The sequence below is a fragment of the Marmota flaviventris genome, chromosome 9 (assembly GCF_047511675.1).
Source record: "Marmota flaviventris isolate mMarFla1 chromosome 9, mMarFla1.hap1, whole genome shotgun sequence".
NCBI lineage: Eukaryota > Metazoa > Chordata > Mammalia > Rodentia > Sciuridae > Marmota > Marmota flaviventris.
In genome coordinates this window covers 96,095,052-96,116,984 of record NC_092506.1, presented here as the reverse complement: position 1 = coordinate 96,116,984, position 21,933 = coordinate 96,095,052, and the positions used below count along the sequence as shown (strand labels likewise).

General features: G+C 38.5%; 1 non-coding gene across 1 annotated transcript; it reads left to right on the top strand.

Annotated features, from left to right (window-relative positions):
- Positions 1–238: 238 nt before the first annotated feature.
- On the top strand, positions 239–345 carry LOC114089057 (U6 spliceosomal RNA). Its single transcript, XR_003582113.1, has one exon. It is a non-coding gene; the product is annotated as a U6 spliceosomal RNA (small nuclear RNA).
- Positions 346–21,933: the final 21,588 nt, after the last annotated feature.

Here is a 21,933-nt window from a genome sequence, read left to right as displayed (position 1 = left end):
CCAACACTGAATGCTGGGGCCTTTTAAAAAAAAAAACAAAACATTTATTTTTTAGGTGTAGATGGACACAACACAATGCCTTTATTTGTATGTGGTGCTGAGGATGGAACTCGGGTCCCGCCCGTGCTAGGCGAGCGCTCTACTGCTGAGCCACAATCAATGCTGGGGCCTTGATCTTGGATTTCTCTGCCTTCAGACCTATAAGAAATACATTTCTGTTCTTAATAAATTGCCTGGAGTACTTGCTTCAGCAGCACATACACTAAAATTGGAACTATACAGAGAAGATCAGCATGGCCCCTGTGCAAGGATGACATGCAAATTCATGAAGTGTTCCATATTTTTGGATCCAACCTAGATGCCCTTCAGTAGATGAATGGATAAAGAAACTGTGGTATACAAGCACAATGGAATATTACTCAGCATTAAAAGAGAATAAAATCATGGCATTTGCAGGTAAATGAATGGAGTTGGAGAATATAATGCTAAGTAAAGTTAGCCAATCCCCCAAAACCAAATGCTGAATGTTTTCTCTGATATAAGGATGCTGATTCATAATGGATATGGGTTGGGGGAGCATGGGAGGAATAGACAAACTTTAGATAAGGCAAAGGGGAGGGAGGGGAAGGGAGGGGGAATGAGGGTAGGAAAGACGGTGGAATGAGACAGACTTAAATACATGTATGAAAACATGAATGGTGTGACTCTATGTACAACCAGAGATATGAAAAATTGTGCTCTATTTGTATAATATGAATTGAATTGCATTCCACTGTCATATATAACAAATTAGAATAAATGAAATTTAAAAAAAATTTAAAAATGCCTGGAGTAAGGTATTTTGTCATAGCAGCACAAATAAGACTATGACTGGATAAAGATGGAGGAGGGGGGAGAGGAGACATTGGCATGTTGGGCTTGTATTGAGAAGTTATTTCTTCTCTTTCCCTTGAGGGAGGAGTAAGATATACATCCTCTTCCCCAAGCCACGTGAGAGGAGACACTAAGAAAATTTCTGTAGAAATTAGAGGTGACTTTCATAAAAGGAGATTGGCATCTTGGTCCCCAGTAGGATGATTTGCTGATTTTCCATGTACCTCCCTGAGCAGAGGAAGGAGAATTGGGAGACAGTGTAATCAAGATAAAGGATGCAGGCATCTCCTGTGGGCTTATAGGCCACAGTGGAAGGTTGAGTCATTTACAAGAGTGCCTAATGGAGCTGGAGGCCCTGGTGGTGAGTTGTCTTGGTGCAGTGGGAAGTGCCCCTAGAGGTAGAAGCTGTGGGAAGTGGAGAGGCAGAATGGGAATGAGATGTCCTGAGTTAGGGACATGTATCCAGCCGAGGCCTGGGAGCCCTGAGGAGAACTCTCACGTGGACTCCTTGAAAAAAGCAGGTATTTGAACATTAACTGCAGGGAGTGCATTTGCAGCTAGTCAGTGCTACCCTAAGAAGCAGAGCAACCAGCTGGGAAAGGGGTGGGTTAAATAAGAGACACCTGGACCTCTGCCTCCTTTCTGCCAAGACACTGGAGAAACAGGGCCTTGAAGAGAGGGTGGAGGAAGCAACTCGGAGCCTCTGTGTCCCCTCCTCTCTCAACTCCCCAGGTCTCAGCACAAAACTGTGCTAAAGGGAGGAGAGGATGTGGTATCAAATTTTAGATTAAAGTTTCAATTGGACTGAGTTTTAATAATGGAAAATAAATGTCAAAGTTCTGAAATTTGCCTAGGATATCATTAAGGGATGCAGAGGGCAGATTGGTTTGAACTTGGGTGAAGGCAGTAATTAAAGAAAAATGAAACTGCTTCATGTTCATATGCCACTGAGCTGAGACAGAGCAATATGCTGGTTACAAGCCTTTTGAACATGCTTTGTCCCCAAAGGGACACCTGGCATCATTAAAAGAAAACTTATAATATTAATTGGAGATATTTTATAAGCAAGAAATTATAAAACTTTCTGGATAGAAACACAATTTCTAACATCAATATCTTAATCCAAAGCAATTTAATGTCGCTTGTGTAGGTCTAAAAAGATTTTTATGCTCTTTGAGGTGAGAGTTGTGGATGAAGATTTTGGATTACTGCCCTAACCTTCCTTTGCTTACTTTCTTAAAGCAGATTTAAAATTCACCATGGAATCTAAAAAACAGATCAATTAAAAATTTCTCAGAGAAGAACTGGGTATTGGATCATCTTTAGAATTATTCTAGAATCCACATCTTTCTCTACTGATTCAGTTCAAATATTCAGTTTCTAGAAGCTATAATTGTTCTTTTAGGACTAGTGGATCCACACAGGGCTGTAGTGCCCATTCTCCTCAACCAGTAACAATGTGCCTCCTTGGTGTGGATTACCACCAGGCATGGTTCTCTTGGCTGATGATTGCTTCCCTTGCCTGGTCACTGGCCACTAATGGTGACATTACTCTGCCTGAGATACCCTCCTTTGTTGCCCCTGACCATGACATCATCTTTGTCTAACTTGCTAATGTCTCTTGTTTGACCAAAATTTTGATTCTTCCTATTAATCTTTCTTGTCTTTCTTGGTTGAACATTTTCAAATTGTATCTCCCCCTCCCCAAACTATTTTGCTTTTAAAGAACATGACATGGAAGGTAAATAAGGGTAATGGTTTTTGCAAAGGTCATAGGATATTGGTTGGAAAGTATTTATGGTGGGACTGTAGCTTAAAGGATTAATTGGTATATTTTCTATGTTTAGTATATCTTTCTCCTTTTGAGGCCTCATGGGTACCCTGGGCTGTTTTCCCTTTCCTGTTCCACACAGAAGCAGACACAAAGACTCAATGCTGATGGACTCAATGGAGAAGAAAAGACTCTGATGCATGCTTATATTTACTTTTCCATTCCCAAAGGTGAGGTAATCCTAGAGCCAGGGTGAAGGAAAGAAGATGTGTGTGTGTGTGTGTGTGTGTGTGTGTGTGTGTGTGTGTGTCAGGGCCGGGGGTGGAGGAGTGCCAATTGGAATATTCAAAGTGTGGAAGGGAAGATACCAGCCATGGTGAGGACTTGGGGTGGAATGAGCGGTTGGTCTGTTGTACCCATCAATCCATTTTCTGTGCACAGTGGGTTGCCCACAGTCCTGGATCCCTGTCAGTCTTTGAACAGAGGGTGAACAATTTGGGCCATCTTGTATGAGAAAAACTGCATCCCTTGTCAAGGAAGAAGAGTTCAGAACTGAAATATTTTCATTATTACCGATTTAGGTATGAATGGAGTTGGTTTGCTAGCTTGTGGGTCTAAATAATGCATTTCACTTGAATTTTAAGTTCTGTGCCTGCCAAGTCTAGGGGGACCAATCTTCCAACTAAAAATGTTTTTCTTACAGAACCAAATAAATTAGGAGGTACAAAATAATATTTTACCTGGATGATGTGTTATGATAGTATATTTGGATGTCAGTTTGCTTTGAAGGCAACATTTTTCATTCCATTGATCTTCAGCGTTGGCTGTCTGATCTGGATCTTTCTGTGGTCTGTGATGCCAGCTTTGCAGATGGCTACTAGTGACCTAGCTGGAAACCCACAGTCTCAAATTCTGGCTCCAAATTTTATGCCCTAACCTCAGATTCATGCTTGATTGCTTTTGTAGAATTTAGTATATATGGATACATCTCCAGGTCAGCTACCAGTATTTCTTGTCAATTTTAAGATAAAAGTTTGTGTGTGTGTGTGTGTGTGTGTGTGTGTGTGCATTACAAAGATGTAGAAGATATTATAGCCCTTGAGAAATTTATCATCTAGTTAGAGTGTAACATATAAAGTTAGTAGATTTCTATTTATTATTGTCCATGGCTAAGCTATCTCACAAATATTTATTGATATCTATCTATATTTATCTATCTATCTATCTATCTATATCTATCTATCTATCTATCTCAGTGCCTTAAAATTGAAGTTCCAACTGAAGCAACAGATGTTGTTTACCAAAATGAGATGTGAGGAAAAAATACAGGAATTTTAAAAGCAATGATTAAGAATGGTTTCCTGACTCCTGAATCACCTAGTCAGATCAATTGGGATCAAAGTATAGGAGTTAGATTTTGTGAACAGAATTCATTAGAGAAAGCTGAGCTTTGCTCTCAGGGTGTGTGTGTGTGTGTGTGTGTGTGTGTCTGCACATGCCTGCTTCTTCACTTCCAACCTAACAGGGAGTGAATCCAAGGGGGAGTACAGAGGCTTCAAATGATCCTTCAGAATGTCCACTGTGTTCCTTATAGGTAGAGATACCTCAGAAAAGGAAAGGCAGCTATGGCCGGAAAGACAGTGGGAAGTCCTGGATTTCTGTGGACCAGCTATTGGCTCTGACAGAGAGTGAGCATAGTCCTTTATGTGCTGCGCAGGAGTGACTGTCTGGCTGGTGAGAGGAACCAACGGGACAGCTAAGAGCCAGAGATGAGGGGAGATGAAAAGGCGTGCGTGGCCTGGGCACCTGAGGTGACAGGGGCCCTGCAGGTCCCTTCAAAGACTCCAGGTAAATACCTTTGAACTTGAAGCAAGTCGGCTGTAGAGCCTGATATGAATCTGTAGTAGTTTTATAGATAAACAAGAACTCCTGGTTATGGCTATGCAGACTTCTGCCCACAACCTGCTTCAGCCCACTTGTTCCAAAGCAGATAGGTGGGGTGAAGGTCAGCAGAGAGTGAGAAAGAGCTCATTTTCTCTGCAGTCATGACAGCCCTTACTAAGGATGGGGGAAGCACAGTGGTAGAGGGCAGTGATGAGAACACACATTCAAGTCACCCTGGTTCAAACTGCAGCTTTGACCGCTGGAAGGGAGGAATTTGTTTTCTCCGTGATTTTGTTTACTCTCCCATAGAGTAGGAGTGCTGATAGTATGCACACCATCAGGTCCTTGTTTTTGTTCTTTTTATTAAAATTTATTTTTGTAAATTTTAGATGCACAGAAAAAATGAGAAGATAGTACAGATATTTCCAAATATCCCACACCATTTTTCTTATTTTAATATAGAAAATTAATATTGTATATTTGTTACAATTGATGAACCAATATTGACATATTATTCTTCACTAAAGTCCACACATAATTCAAATTTCCTACACATTTACTAACGTCCCTTTTGAAGTCCAGGATCCCAACCAAGACACCATTTTACCTTTAGTTGCTGCATCTCCTTAGGTTCTTCTTGGCTAATGTAGTTTCTCAGACTTTCCTTGTTTTTGATGACCATGACAATCTTGAGAAGTACAGGTCAGGTATTTTATAGGATATTTCTTAATTGGTATTTATTTGATATTTTTGTCATAATGAGACTGGGGTTGTATTTTTTTTTCCTGGAAGGAAGACAACAGAATGCCAATTTTCATTACATCACATCAAGGGTACATATTATCAATGTGACTTATTACTAATACCAATCTTGTCACCCTATAGTTAAAGGTATTGTTTGTCAGATCTCTCCACTATCACAGGTTATTTCTTTTTCCTTCTTTCCATAGTGTACTCTTTGGAAGAATTCATTTTGTGCAATCTACCTTTAAATGGGAGGACAGTTATGTTCCACCTCCTTGAGGGTGGAGTATTTGTATAAATTATTTGGAATTTTGCACTGGAAAATTGTCTTTTCTCTGCCATTTACTTATCCATTAATTTCTTTTTATCAATATAGATTCATGGATATCTATTTATACTTTGCATTATAATCCCAAACTACTCTATTTTAAAATTCAAATTATTTTAGCTTTGACTTCAGGAGGATCCTTTGTTGACTGCTGTTTTTCTTTGACATACCGTTGTCATTGTGTGTGTGTTTCTTTTCCTGTTTTCTTGAGCATTTCTTTGTTTTCTGGTACGATGCTTCATGCTCATCTTGTATATTTCCTGCTTCAGTCCCATAATTTCTTTTTTTTTAATTTTTTATTGTTGGTTGTTCAAAACATTACATAGTTCTTGATATATCATATTTCACACTTTGATTCAAGTGGGTTATGAACTCCCATTTTTACCCCGTATACAAATTGCAGAATCACATCAGTTACACATCCATTGATTTACATATTGCCATACTAGTGTCTGTTGTATTCTGCTGCCTTTCCTATCCTCTACTATCCCCCCTCCCCTCCCCTCCCCTCCCCTCTTCTCTCTCTACCCCCTCTACTGTCATTCATTTCTCCCCCTTGTATTATTTTCCCCTTTCCCCTCACTTCCTCTTGTATGAAATTTTGTATAACCCTGAGGGTCTCCTTCCATTTCCATGCAATTTCCCTTCTCTCTCCCTTTCCCTCCCACCTCTCATCCCTGTTTAATGTTAATCTTCTTCTCATGCTCTTCGTCCCTACTCTGTTCTTAGTTACTCTCCTTATATCAAAGAAGACATTTGGCATTTGTTTTTTAGGGATTGGCTAGCTTCACTTAGCATAATCTGCTCTAGTGCCATCCATTTCCCTGCAAATTCTATGATTTTGTCATTTTTTAATGCAGAGTAATACTCCATTGTGTATAAATGCCACATTTTTTTTTATCCATTCATCTATTGAAGGGCATCTAGGTTGGTTCCACAGTCTTGCTATTGTGAATTGTGCTGCTATGAACATCGATGTAGCAGTGTCCCTGTAGCATGCTCTTTTTAGGTCTTTAGGGAATAGACCGAGAAGGGGAATAGCTGGGTCAAATGGTGGTTCCATTCCCAGCTTTCCAAGAAATCTCCATACTGCTTTCCAAATTGGCTGCACCAATTTGCAGTCCCACCAGCAATATACAAGTGTACCCTTTTCCCCACATCCTCGCCAGCACTTGTTGTTTGACTTCATAATGGCTGCCAATCTTACTGGAGTGAGATGGTATCTTAGGGTGGTTTTGATTTGCATTTCTCTGACTGCTAGAGATGGTGAGCATTTTTTCATGTACTTGTTGATTGATTGTATGTCCCCCTCTGAGAAGTGTCTGTTCAGGTCCTTGGCCCATTTGTTGATTGGGTTATTTGTTATCTTATTGTCTAATTTTTTGAGTTCTTTGTATACTCTAGATATTAGGGCTCTATCTGAAGTGTGAGGAGTAAATATTTGTTCCCAGGATGTAGGCTCCATAATTTCTATAAGAATCCTTTTATTGAAAGGTTTCTTTTATTGAGGTATAGTGTTAGAACTTAAGTTCTCAGTGTAAGTGTGGTACTTGTGACTAGTGTAGCTGCTTCTAAACCCTCTCAACTGACAGAACAAGAAAATATGTGTATCCTAATAGTATGTGTAGTTTTTGTGTGCATAACCTTTTATATCTACATTAAGCTAAACATGAATAATATCAATGTCTCCAACTCTAATCCATTACCATGTGGATCACTCTAGTCTCTTACTCTTGCTTATTCATAAACTCCCATACCAACAGTGAGAAAACTAGCTCCTACTATCTGCCATCCATTTACTTAATTGTTCATTTATAGCATGCATATATAGTTCTTCAGAATTGTTAATTATAGCTCTATGGGAAACATCTTTTTCTTATTTTTTGTTACCGGGGATTGACCTCAGGGGCACTTGACCACTGAGACAAATCTCCAGCCCTATTTTGTATTTTATTTAGAGACAGGGTCTCACTAAGTTTCTTAGTGCCTTGCTGTTGCTGAGGCTGGCTTTGAACTCACCAACTTCCTGTCTCAGCCTCCCATGCTGCTGGGATTATAGGTGTGCATCACTGTGCCTGGCTTGGGAAACATCTTTATCAATTAGAGTACAGTGCTTATGTACAGTTCCTTTTGCATTGAGTCTTACAGACTCCACTCATTTCCAAAGTAGGGCAGCACCGTTTTACCTAATCCTTTTTAGTGAGGTCATTTCATTCATTTTATGAAATTCTTTGGTTACATTTTTCATCTGAGTTTCCCTTGACCTCCTTAATGATTTTTAACATGTACATACATTTAAGTTTGCTGTTTGTGCTATAAAGTTCTGTGTATTTTGAGAAAAAAATGCATAACATCATGTATTCACAGTTATAGTATCAGTAGTTTCACTGCCCTACACAATTCTCCTGTGACTACCCAAAACCTTGGAAACTAGTGACATTTTAATCATTGCCATCTTTTTCCCTTTTCTAGAATGTGTATAAAAGGAATCACACAATAGGTAGCCTTTTCATACTAGCTTCTCTCATTTAACAAAGTACATTTTTAAAGAGTCATCCATGGCTTTTGGTTTCTTAATAGTTCAGTTCTTTCTAAATGAATATTTCATTGTCTGTAATTTGTTCACTTAATCATCTATTAAAAGAGACCTTGGTTACTTCCAGTTTTTGATAGTCTAAGTAGAGCTGTTATAAAGATTTATGTTTAGTTTTTGTGTAGACATATTTTAAACTCAGTTGGACAAATACCTAGGATCATATAAGACTCTATTTGACTTTGTAAGAAATTTCCAAACTATCTTGCACTCTGGTATTCCCACCAACAGTATGTGACAGTTCTTATTATTCCACATTCTTATCAGCAATTGGTATTGTCAATTTTGGGAAATAAGCCATTCTAATACTTACGTAGTGGTATTTGTAATTCTCTAATGACAAATAATGTTGGTCATCTTTTCATATGCTTGTTTGCCATTTACATATCCTCTGGGGGAAGTCTCTGTTTAGATTTTCTGTTCATTTTAAAATTGTTTATGTTCTTATTGAATTTTAAAAGCTCTTTGTGTATTTTAGATACAAATTCCTCATTAAATATGTTATTTTGAAAAGATTTTCACCCGATTTGTGGTTATTTTTCATTCTCTTTTTTTTTCACAAAGCAGAAGTTTTTAATTTTAATGAATTCCAACTTATCTGTTTTTTTTTCTTTCATGTATTTTGCTTTTGATGTTGTATCTAAAAGCGAGATCAACTAGATTTTTATCCTGTTTTCTTCTAGAAATTCTATGGATTTGCCTTTTACACATGTCTGTGATCTCTTTTGAGTTAATTTTTGTAGAAGGCATAAAGTCTCTGTCTAGGTTTCTGTTTTTATATAGATGTTTAATTATTCTGGGACTATTTGTTGAAAAGACTATCCTTCCTTTGAATTGCCTTTTCTTCTATTTCAAAGATCATTTGACTCTATTTGTGTGGAGTCTAGATCTGAACTCTATACTATTCTGTCGGAATCTGTTCTGACCCATGTTTTTAGTCTTTCAGCAACACCATGCTGTCTTGATTATTGTAACATTTCAGGTTGTTTTTAGGTAAGATGCAGAGTAGTACCTGTCCTTTGTATTCTTACACGAATATGAGGTGTTATTAGTTGAGTGGAGCATGAAATGCTGATTAATGTCTTAGGCTGACTGAACTCTTAATCTACGAAGCAATATCTTAAATGTTCTGAAATGGCCCGGGGCAGTGTTTATCACCTTAAAATGAGTAGAAAACTTATGAGACCTGCTGAGTTTTCATCGGTGCAGGGGCAAAGCTTCATTCACTGAAGAGTTTCAAAGAGCATTAAGAGGCAGAAATAAGGTTGAATTTTAATGAAATCCCACCCAATGGGCTTGTTAAAGATATGTGCTACATATAAAACATGTTTGAACTCATATAACATTTAAACAGTTATTTTATGGGGATTTGGGTTAACATGGGTCAAATCATGTCTGCCCAAACATTATAAATACATTCATCAAGCAAGTCTTTGACATGCCTCATAAAATGTAATAGTTGAATTATAGGGATCTATGTTCTGGTACCAAATTTAGAAAGGAATTATGTTGTATTTCCTTTTCTTAATATTGTAGTGATTAACCTGGATAAAATGTAAATAGTTCCAAATAACATTTATTTTATTTTCTTAAATAGTATAAACTTTAGCTTGCCTGAGTAACATTACAGTCAATTAATTACCAGCCACTTCTCAGTATTTGTAGTTTTTCCAAACTGTGGGTCTAACACTATATTAATTATGCTTTGCATTGCAGAACACAGTAATTATTTAAGAAATTTTCTATCTCGTGTCTAATCTTGTTCTGGGAAAGAATTATGATGTGCATTCTCCTTTGTGCTTCCACTGCAGTTAGAGGATGTCAGCACTGGTATTCTTGGGAGATACTTATGTAAATTCGTTGCCTATAAATTTTCTTGTCCAGTGGGACAAATGTCAGTCATTAAGAATTCACTCTCAACATTGAAATAGCTCAGAAACAGTTAAGCATTTGATCAGTAGTTAGTCTGATTGTTTTGCATCTTTCCTATTTGTTGGAATTTGCCTCGTAAACCTACTTAGGCCAGGGTGATTAGTTAGCATGGATCAGGGGTTGGCTAACTTTTTTCTAAAAATATCTTAGGTTTTTTTGGGCCATACAATCTCTGTCTCACCCCACTCCGCTCCACCACTATATCATGGAAGCAATCATAGATAATATGTAAACTAATGAGTTGAGTCCTGATAAAACTATATTTGCAAAAGCTGCCAGCATTTGGCTTGCAAGCTGTAGTTTGCTGATGTCTGGCATACAGAATAAAATGTCTACTTCAAATTTCTTGATTTGGAAGTTAAGTGGAATTACATATAATCTAGTAGGCAGTTTATAACCTACAGGCATAGATTTATATTGCATGCTTTCGCTATCAGTCTGTCAGTCAGAAATCCTTTAATAAAATTTCCAAAATATAAGATTTTGTTCTAAAAATTTAGGGGATATTTGGAATTCTAAAGTTATTCCAGGTTTCAAGAGTAAGAATGCCATTTGTGTGTCCAGAAGGAAAATCAAAAGAAAGGTAAATTCTGTCATGGTGCACATGAGCCCTGGAATCAATTCACCCCTAAGTTGAAGTGGGTCCACATTTGGTAATGGCTCACCCTCTCAAGGGAGCTCCTAGGAACTGGATTATTCTGGGACATTACAGAAGAGCAGGAACTAGACACACATGCAGCACTTAAAAAGGGATGAACAGATCCAAGTTTACATATTTTCCTCATAGGCAATAATGTAGCCTGTCAGTCACAATGTATTTATCTTTACTTTTGAATAAATTACCTTATTTCCTAGCCTGGGATGGATCAGAACCAGCCAATTAGAAAAAGGTAACAGGAAAGCAAGCAGCTTCTCGGGGCTGACATCCTGAGAGTAAAGGAGTACACGAGCTTAAAACATGGCAATTTCAAACCCCCTAGCCCTGTGCTAGTTTACTGCTGGGATAAGCAGTCCTTATGTACAAATAACTATTAATATGGGTAAAGATAATTATGAAGTATGGACTAGATCAATCATACCTTCTGTGGAAATGAAAGGATACTGGCACACGTGTGTTAGTGAATAGATGTTACTTAAGGCCAGTGAAGCCAACTGAAGTGATGGCTTGGGATGGTTATGAAAAAGAACAGTTTTCCGGAGAAACATCCACCAATTGTTTAACAGCCCAAAGTGTATAAGGAACTCTGACAACGTATATTTCCTGGAGAGGAAGGTGGACAAGGATCCTCAGGAATTACAAGGCAAAATGAGATTAGGAGCCTAACTGATCTTGACCCCAGGTTAGCACAAAAACTTTAATCATATTCTGTCTACTGCCTTAAGAGAGGGAGAAAAACATCCAAATGTGTAATAGCTTTCCAAAATGACTCCAATCCAAGTGGTTAAATTATAAAAAGAAAAGTCTTGGCACTTAAAGGCGTAAAATTATTTGAAACACTTCATTTCACAATGATGTTGAATAAATAAAGCATTACTCTCCTTAAGTAAGGCCAGGTGTAGAAACAAATTACTTTTTTTTTTTTTTTTTTTTTTACTGAACAGTTTAGAGATTTGTACTTGCATAAGATTATTTCCACACAGTGCAATGTATAGTGAGGATTTGACTATTATTTGGTACTCATGGTCAATATTAAATACTCAAAAATAATTTATTTTTCACATGAATTAATTTCATGCAAACTTTAATCTTAGATATCTAATACCAGTGAAATTAATTGAATAACTGCCAAACATCTTTCCCTTTTCCTATGTACGCAACATTTATATTGCTAGGGGATATTTGGAATTCTTAAGTTATTCCAGGTTTCAATTTTGTTGCCAAGAAGAATTGGCTGAACATTTTTTTTCCTTTTTAAAAAATGTACCTGTTACTAAGGTTTAACTCTTTTAGCTTATTTGTTTCATGTCCCTTCTCTTCTTTTTGAGTGTAATTGATAAAGTGTAATAGACATAGATGAATCCATCTGTGCCCATCTCAAATCCCACTACCCTCTTTTTTCCTCTAGATAACCATTATCCAATTTCGGTTTTTGTTTGCCTATGTATTTTAATTGCTATATACTATTATATTCTATGAATAAGCCATAATTAATTTACCAGTTACCCATTGATAGACATTTAGGTTGTTATGTGTATATGAATACTACTGAGATCAACTTTGCAATGTTTTTCTTCTTGTATGTGTGGGTATATATCTAGAGATAGCATTTCTAAGTATGTTTATCTTTGGCCTGGCTATTATTACAATCTTCTTCTCCATTGTGGCTGTACCAAGGTACTATTCATCAGTGCCTGAGAATTCTATTTTTTAAATTTGTTCTAATTAGTTATACATGACAGTAGAATGCACTTTGACACATCATACATAAATGGAGTATAAATTTTCATTCTTCTTATACAATCATACCAGTCATATAGTCATATATGAACATAGGATAATAATGTCAGATTTATTCTTTCTACCCCCAGCCCCCTCCCCTCCTTTCATTCCCCTCTGCCTAATCCAAAGCACCTCTATTCTTCCCTAGCCCCTTCTCCTCATTGTGAGTTAACATCCACATATCAGAGAAAACATTAAGCCTTTGATTCTTTGGGATTGGTTTATTTCACTTAGCATGATATTCTCCAGTTCCATCCATTTACTGGCAAATACCATAATTTCATTCTTCTTTAAGGCTGAGTAATATTCCATTGTGTATATATACCACATTTTCTTTATCCATTCATCTGTTGAAGGATACTTAGGTTGGTTCCATACTTTAGTTATAGTGAGTTGAGTTGATATAAACATTGATGTGGCTGTGTCACTATAGTGTGCTGATTTGAAGTCCTTTGGGTATAAAGCAAGGAGTGGGATAGCTGGGTCAAATGGTGTTTCCATTCCCATCTCCATAGTGCTTTCCAGAGTGGTTGTACCAATTTGCTGTACTAATGTATGAGTGTACCTTTTCTCCCACATCCTAACCAACATTTATTGTTGCTTTTATTCTTGATAATTGTCATTCTGACTGGAGTGAGATAAAAATCTTAGAGTAGGTTTGATTTGCATTTCTCTAGAGATTATGAACATTTTAAAAATATATTTATTAACCAATTATATTTCTTCTTTTGTGAAGTGTCCATTCAGTTTCTTTGTCCATTTATTGATTGGGTTATTTGCTTTTCTGGTGTTAAGTTTTTTGAGTTCTTTGTATATCCTGGAGATTAATGCTCTGAGGTGCATGTGGTAAAGATTTTCTCCCATCCTGTAGGCTCTCTCTTTGCATTATTGATCATGTCTTTTGCTAGGAAGAAGCTTTTTAGTTTGAATCCATCCTATTTATTGATTCTTTATTTTAATTCTTGTGCTTTAGGAGTCTTATAAATCCATATCATCAATGAACTAAATATTGTCAGACTTATAATTTTGAAATGTTTGCTTGATAGGCATTGGAATGAATGGGTTCTGTTCTAGTTAGAATTTGCTCGATTACTAGTCATGCTCGATTACTAGTCATATTCAGCACCCTGCTACAATACTTTTGCTTCCTTCAGGTCGTTGTTGAGGTCCAGAGAATGAGGATGAGCTGAGGTACCCAACATTTCCATGGCAGGAGTTGAATTCTTAAAAAAAAATGAGGGAGGCAAGGAGACATTGAGAACCTATTGGCAGTGAGTAGAGGGCGAAGGTGGTAAGATCTTCTGAAAAAGAGCTTGGTTTTAATTTAAGGCACAAGGAGAAACAAAGCCTATAGGAGAGTTTGTTAGATGCGCATTCAGAGAAAAAGGCAAATAGGGAGAAGTATGGACATGGGAGCTTGGGAAAAAGAGCCGTGAGGACTAATGGGATCCACGCTGGCATTCCTCACAGGAGGTGGGAAACCTCTTACGGTAGGTAGGTGCTCCCTGGAGGTCTGACAGCACCTACCTAGAGGGATTAGGCTTGGTGCTCTTACTCTTTTTAGGGTCCTCAGAACAGAAGATAGTCATAGTCAACCTTATTCTATGCATTCATCCCTCTGTAAGACCCAGCTGTCTTCATCCCTAGAAACAGAGCCAGGATCACTTGATAATCCTGTTTCCAGAGTAGGGCTCACAACAGAAATTCAGAATTCAGAACTAAAATTCTCTAAAGAGTTTCTCTAAAACTTATTTTTAAAATGTCTCTTGTTTAGCTACATAATGATGAAATTGTATTTTTTTTGTTTGTTTTTGTTGTTTTTTTGGCTTTGCCTTTATCAAAAATCTCACTGGGAGATATTTTTATTATTTAAATGTCTTTCCATTGGGATTATATTCTATACAAACATCAGTTTTGAGTAAATTGTGGATTGTTCTCCTTCATGTATTGCATAAAGTATGTTTGTTTCATACACATTTATCTACAATTAAACTGATATATTTTGGAAAATTTGTTACTGAGAATACTCTTGATGTTTATAAAAAAATCAAATTTATGCATTTTTACAAAAATTCATGCTTATGACAAAACATGTTTTCTTCTGTTGTGAAGCCTCAAATATATAATGGCAAAGCAATCATAGCTTTTAAAAATGCTCAAGTCATAAGTTATCTAAATCAATCATAATTTGGGGGGAACTGGTGAAGACTTCTCAAAGTTACAAAAGAGTCAGTGATGAGTTAAAGCAAAGAAATTAAGGCTGGAATGGATTTGGCCTAGTGCCTCACATCCCATTGGGGCATGAGGACTCTGCCTTCATGAATGGGATCAATGTCCTTATAAAAGGGCTGGAGGGAGCCCATATGCCCTCTCCACCCTACACCTTGTGGGGACACAGCCAGAGACGCCATCTTTGGAGCAGACTGGAGCCCTCACCAGACACTGAATCTACTAGTAGTCTGGTCTTGGACTTTCCCAGTCTGTAGAACTGAGAAATGAATTTCTCTAGTTTATAGATTACCCAGCCTGAGGTATTTTGCATTAGAAACCTGACCAGATTAAGACAACCTACCCAGGACCTTATTTTCTTTGGTTATTCTGTGATAGTGTGTTAGAAATTAGCTTGTCATTATAGATAAAGATGAGCCATGGCCGTATGAACTTAAATATGGCCTATTTCAAATTATAAACACTTCAGAAGTAATATCACAGGATCTTAGAATTCTTGGCTCCTTAACAATATTTATAAACAAGTAATTGAGCCATAGTTTTAGTTGGTGAAGATTAGTAGCTGCTACCTCAGAGGAGCATGATGGTTGAGGAGATCAAGTATTTCAGCTTAATGTATCCTTTTTTAACCAACTTTACTAATAAGTCCATACAACTTGCTTCAGAAGCAAAATATTTACAAACTGCTTAGGAATTACTGGAAATATGTCAAATGGCCTACGTGTGCCACATGAGTCCTTCCATGGTAGTTAGCAGTGTTTTGAGAAAGAGAAACAATTCAGTCCCAGTTATATTTAAATCCACATTTTAATGAGTCCTGCTATGGTAGATTCTATTATGTTTTCTCCAGAATTTAGATTTTGCCTAATAATTATATTCCAAAAACTTTGACTTTGTTTTTTACTAGCTAACTATAGCTCAAGGAATGTTGACCTAATTAATTCGTGGTTATGGATTGTTAACTTGGTTTATGGGTCATTGCTTTGGCAGATAATTTTTAACCTCTTCTCTGAACTAACATGCAGAGATTTTTATGAATTTCCAACTCTGGCAAAGGCAGTCTCGGCACTGTAATTTTTTATTCAGTCCATCATTCAGGTGTCTGTTTGTTCATCAACCATTTATTTTTTGTCTTCTATGTTTCAGGTGCTCTTGGTGCTAGAGATACAAAGATTAATGATGTTTAGGCCTTGGCCTTGGATACCTCACAGTCTAGAGGGAGATGTGAACGTGCTCACAGATTTATTCCAGCAGAGTAGGATAAATGCTATTATCAAAATGGGAAGAAAGGGCCAGGGCTGTGCACAGGAGGGAGGAAGCAAGTTTTGAAGGACTATAAGGGAGAGTTAAGCAGTGGAATTAAATATAAAGATGAATTTCTGCAACCATCTAGGAATTGGTTACAAGTTCAGTATGGTAGGAGTATAGTGTACAAAAGGGACACTGGGGAGATAAAGTCAGAAAGATATTTTGAAGATTGTATTAGCTGTGCATTGCTGTATAAAATATTACCTCAAAACTTAGTGGCTTAAAAACAATAAATTATTTCACCATTTCAAGGTGAGAAATTGGGGAGCTGCTTAGCTGGGTGGTTCTGTTTCCAGATCTTGCATCAAGTCTGGCTGTCACCTGAAGATGTGACAGGGCTGGAGAGTCTGCTTCTAAGGTGGTGCACTCACATGTTTGGAAAGCTCATTGCTGGATTTTGGCAGAAGACCTCCATTTCTTATCTCTTGGACCTACCGTACTGCTTCAGTGTCATTGGGATTGGCTACTGCAGGAGCACATTGTGAAGTGCATTGTATATATAGCTCAGGAGTTCGCATTTTAAAAAACAATCCTGAGGAAGGTGGTGAAGTTTGTTATTTAAAATAACATTTATAAGGTGATATACGCATATTATAGAAAAATTGTAATGTATATAAAACACAAAGAAACAAAATACCCATAATATTACCATGCAGAGAGGATCTCTGTTAAAATTGTAGCTTATTCCACCCCCATTTTCTCCTATTTATAGACCTTTTTACTTATTCACTTCTTGCTATAATGGCATCCATTTTTTTGCATAATTAAAATAGCAGCAGAGATTTTTAATAGAGTAATTAAGGGAGCAAAACAGGCATCTTGAGAAACTTATGACAGAGACCAATAAGTAGTCTGGGAGATAATAAGATGTTGGACAAGATAGTGCTAACAGAGTTGGAGATAAAAGAGTTGGAAGAAACTTCTAATCTGGAATCCATGAAATTAGGTGACCAATTAGATGTTCAGAGTTTGAAAGGGACATATGAAGCACAGCACTAAAATTTCTGGAGCACCACAAGGATTTGTCCTTGGTGGTGTGAAGACATGTGGAGTGGTTAGTGTCCCTGTTTGAGGTACCTGATGTACATACAGACACTCTGCAGATATTTAAGGGTTAGAGAAATCATTAAAAATGAAGAAATTGAAGATGCTGGAGAAACAGAGATAAGTGACAGAGTTCAGTGTTACAGTAGCATGAGGGGAGGGGATCCAGGGCATATGGTGAAGAGCTAGTTTTGGAGAGGGGAGGGAATAAGCTTTCAACAGTATTGAGTATTTGCCATTATATAGTCATCCCTTGGTATTTCCATGAAATGATTCCCAGACTCTCCCAGGAACCCCTTGCAGATATCAAAATCAGCAGATGCTTAAGTATCTTACACAAATGATGTAATATTTACACATGACCTCTGGATATCCTCCTGTATACTTCAAATAATCACTAGATGACTTATAATGCCTAATAAAATACAAGTACTATATAAATTAACATTACACTGTATTGTTTGGGGGATAATGATGAGAAAAAACTCTGCACATTCAATAATGAACTAATTCCTTTTTTAAATTATTAAAAAATTTTTGACCTGTAGTTGGTTGAATCTGTAGATGCGGAACCAAAGGATACATGAGGTTAACTATACTAGGAAGTGAGTATACTTTATCTCATTTAATTCTTACAAAAACACCACTGGAAGATGCTATTAATAAATCAGATTTATTATGAGTAAATGGCTTTTTTAGGAGTATCCAGCCCAAAGTAATAGACTTAGAATTCAAATCCACCTCTTGGAGAGTTTAATGAAGGGTCCAACTCCATTTCTCATGACTCCATTTCTAGTTGCTGACAGCTTTTAAGCCCCATCACACCTCCTTCCCCTCTGCAAGCTATTGGGATCATCTGGGTGCTTCCTTTTTTTTGGTGCTGGTGCCCCAACCCATGCCAAGGAGCCTTCACACCAGCCTAACTCCTAATTGCAATAAGAGCCAAGTTTGTCTCCTTTTCCTGCTCTCTCCAGCCAGTTTCAGACCATCTTGGAAGCCTGCTTGCCCCATCCAGGAAGCTCATTATGTGAGTAATCAATTTTTTCAAATGCTCTTGGTGCACATGTGGCAGCTTCAGTCTCACTTCTCAAACCAAATTTTGGGTGGGAATGCAGGATCCATTCTCCTCTGTGCAGTAAGCCCGCCAACTGATCCGGTGAGCAGGAAGTTCAAAGATGCTCACTACCAGGGGTCTTTCTTCTCTTTCTACCATACAGAGGCACAACATTTCCTTCTCTGAGACACAGACTCTTCCTCTTAAGGAGGGAAAGATGGACACATTAGTGCACACATTTGAGGAGTAGTGAAGCAGGAGATAAGTTCGTTGGAGGGAAAGGGGAGTCTGGGGATTCGGTAGGATGCAGCAAGGCAATGAAGCTTCTACACTTGCAGCCCACCAAATCTCTAGGCAGGGAAAGGGCCAAAAAAGCATCGACTTAGGAGAAACAGGAAGACTTCTGGGCAGTGCTGTGGATTACCCACACATTTGTAGTGGCTTTAATTTGCATAAATGTGCAGAGGGCTGAAGCTTGGGCACATCATCTGCATATAATTTCAGGATATTTATAGACCCCCCCCCCATATCCTTCTAGGTGATCAAGAACTCAGGAGTAAAAGAACCTCTGACCAAGAGGTCTCAATGAAGACGAAGAACAGGCATAGTTGGAGGTGGATGTTGGGGGAAATAGGCAATTACAATTAAAAAAATGGGGCCACAAATCTTCTAGACAGAGCAGCCATCTTTGGGTTTTGTTATGGGAGCAGCTGGCCAAAGTGAGGAAGATGGGAAATCACTGAAAAGGAGGAGTCCAAGTGCCCAGGACATCAGGGATCAGGTGTTAGCTGATCCCAATACACGTATTTAAGATATTGTGGTAATGGCAAGAATTAGAATGCAAAAAAGATACCTCAGTCTTCTGTGATAGTCACAAGGTGATGATGGAACAAGGATGGGCATCACTGAATGTCACAGGCCTAAAAAAAGAAGAAAAGGATTTTGCAAGAGGGCAAAGCTGTTGTGTGGACATGAGAATATATTACTCCTTGAGCATATTTCTCTTGTTTCAGTTAAAGGAAGATGTAGTGAGTTTTTAGGGCTGCTGTGGCAAAGTACCACAACCTTGGCAGCATTAAAGCAAGAGAAATTCATTCTGTCTTAGTTCTGGAGATTAGAAGTCTAAAATCAAGTTGTCAGCAGGGCCGTGCTCCCACTGAAGGCTCTGGGGAGGGATTCCTCTTTGCATCTTCCTAGCTCCTATATTTGGCCTTCCTTGGATTTTGGCAACATAACTCCAATCTCTGTCTCCATTCTCTTTCCTGTATCTCCTCTATGTCTTCAGATATGTCTTCTTATAAGGACAGCAGCCATTGGATTTAGGGCCACCCAAATCCGGTAGGACATCATCTTAATTTGATTATATCTACAAAGCCCCTATTTCCAAATAGAGTCATATTTACATATACTGGGGTTGGGATTTCAATATATCTTTTTTGTGTGAAACAATTTAACCAACAGCAGAAAGGAATAGAAGAGACATTGTGTAATGGGGATGAGGGAAGAGATGCGTTTGTTTATAATAGAATGAGAGCTTCGCAGAATAAACAGAAAGGATTAGACCCAAGGTCAGTGAGGGATGACTGGCTGGAAGGCAGGAAGTGGGGAAGGGAGAGGTTTAGCATTGGTGCCTATAAAGCAAGTGTCTCAAATTTGAATGCTACAGGGAAAAGTTGGCCAGTGTCAGTGAGTGGAACAGCCTGGATGGGGTACAGCATGAATAGGCTGGCCAACATGTGCTCAGTCTGAAGAAGCAGCCACTGTTCAGCTCCAGCTGGTTATTGTCACAAAAGAATAGACTTAGTGCTGCCAAATTTTCTCATTTTTTTTAAAGCAGTGCATCCATATTATGTGGCATCTCCTGGATTTTAAATGATGGCAGCTAATTTGCAAATGGTAATGAACCGTATAGACTACAAATCCCTCTGCAGCCTGGATTTGTACCATGCGTGGTCAAAGATCATATGACTGGGAAAGCAGGTGTTATAAGGGACAGGCAGGCAGGACAGAATCATAAGCAGAGCTGAGGATTCCAGTTGTCATGCTGCTGCTCCCCCTGGCACATGGAGTTGGGCTGTAGAGGCTACGTCCTGAGCACTGAGGGCCACCCGTGGCTTCTGCTGAGCAGGTTGCTGGAAGCAGATTATCTTCCCTTTGCTACAGACAATCATGGCTGTGCCTACAAAGAGCTTGCAGCCTATTAGGGTGGACAAAATTGTGCCTAAGATGGGAGGTTTCTTGTGTAAAACACCTGTATAGGGTTTAAGTTTACAAAGGAGGTGGTGTCAGGAGTTTCAGGAAGGGGAAACAGCAAGGAGAGGAGCAGGAAGACAGTGTGTGCAGGAGGTGCAAAGAGCCCACTTTGACTGCAGGGTATCAGGAGATCATGGAAGTTCTTCCAGTACACATGTTTTTCCTTTGCCCCTCCAGATTCTCTACCCCTAGCTCTGAGTCCCAGGATGCTGACTTGTATGAATGGAACCAACCAGGCTCCCTTTCTCTTTGTTATCTGGTTAAATTCAGCCAGTGGAGGCACCAGCAAGAGATAAAGGGGTGGAAGAAACTCAACAGGGAATTTACTACTGAGGAGTGTCCTTCCTGGGCTTTTTAGGCTGTGGGCTGGCAGTGGCTTAACCGCAGGTCACAGCTCCTTTTGGCGCAGGGAAGCCCCCTCTTCAGCCGTAGGTCTCCTTGGATTTCTTTTATTGCCTTGTCAAGTCTAGGGGTGGTCTCTGCCCCCTGCTACTTTCAGCTCTTGGTGCTGCCCCCGGCCTTCTGCCTTGTCAGTAGTCCCCTTTATAAACTCAATAAATTTGAGTGTGCCATCTGTTTCCTGCTGGGGCCTGAATAAATATATGTTTGCATATCTATGTGTGTGTTTATGTGTGTGTATATACACAAATATACATATTTACCTATTATACATAAACATGTCTGTACATCTCAATCTATGTATCACGTTCTTTGTCTTTTATTAGGCTGAATGCTTATTAGCATTGTAACAACTATCAACGTCTCTGAGGAGCTCCCCCCCAAAAGTTTCCTGATTCATTTTGTCATACAAATGTAATAGGGGACTCTTAGAATTCTGCTCCCTGAATCTTGCCTCTGCTTTCACTTCCTGGCAGTGAGTCGCCTATAGGGATCTCCACCTGGTACAGATCCTTCACTCCCAGTCACTGGGAATGCAAAAAAGGAACCCTAGAAAAATCCCAGCATAAAGAAACGTAAAGATACAAAGCAGAATCATGAGAAGACTGGCACAGAGATGATGACAATCTGATTTTAACTGGGTCAGAAGTTTTACATCTGATTCACCTTTACTATGCTCACTAGATGAGAGTTCACCAGAGCTATTTTCTTCAGTGATTCTCCAAGGCCTTTCTCCCAAGTTTACCACTGAGGTCTCTACCGCCCTCTGGGTATCAGACCTCTGCTTCCATGAATTCCTTCCTGGTCATAGAGTTCTCCTTGAATGAGTAGCTCTTACATTGATGCCCATATAACTTTGAGAGCCTCTTTGATTCTTCCCTTGAGCCCCCTTTTCTAGTTTTCTCTTCTTTTACTCCTCCCCCCACCACTATTGTTTTATAGCTTGAAATATTGTCTTTAAGTCACAATTTCTTTTCTTGTAGCTCCTAAAACTGTTTTAGGAGCTACAAGTTTTTATGTTCAACAAAGCCTCGGTCAGTAGCAATATCCACACCCAAGAGTTATGCAGTCTCATTGCTTT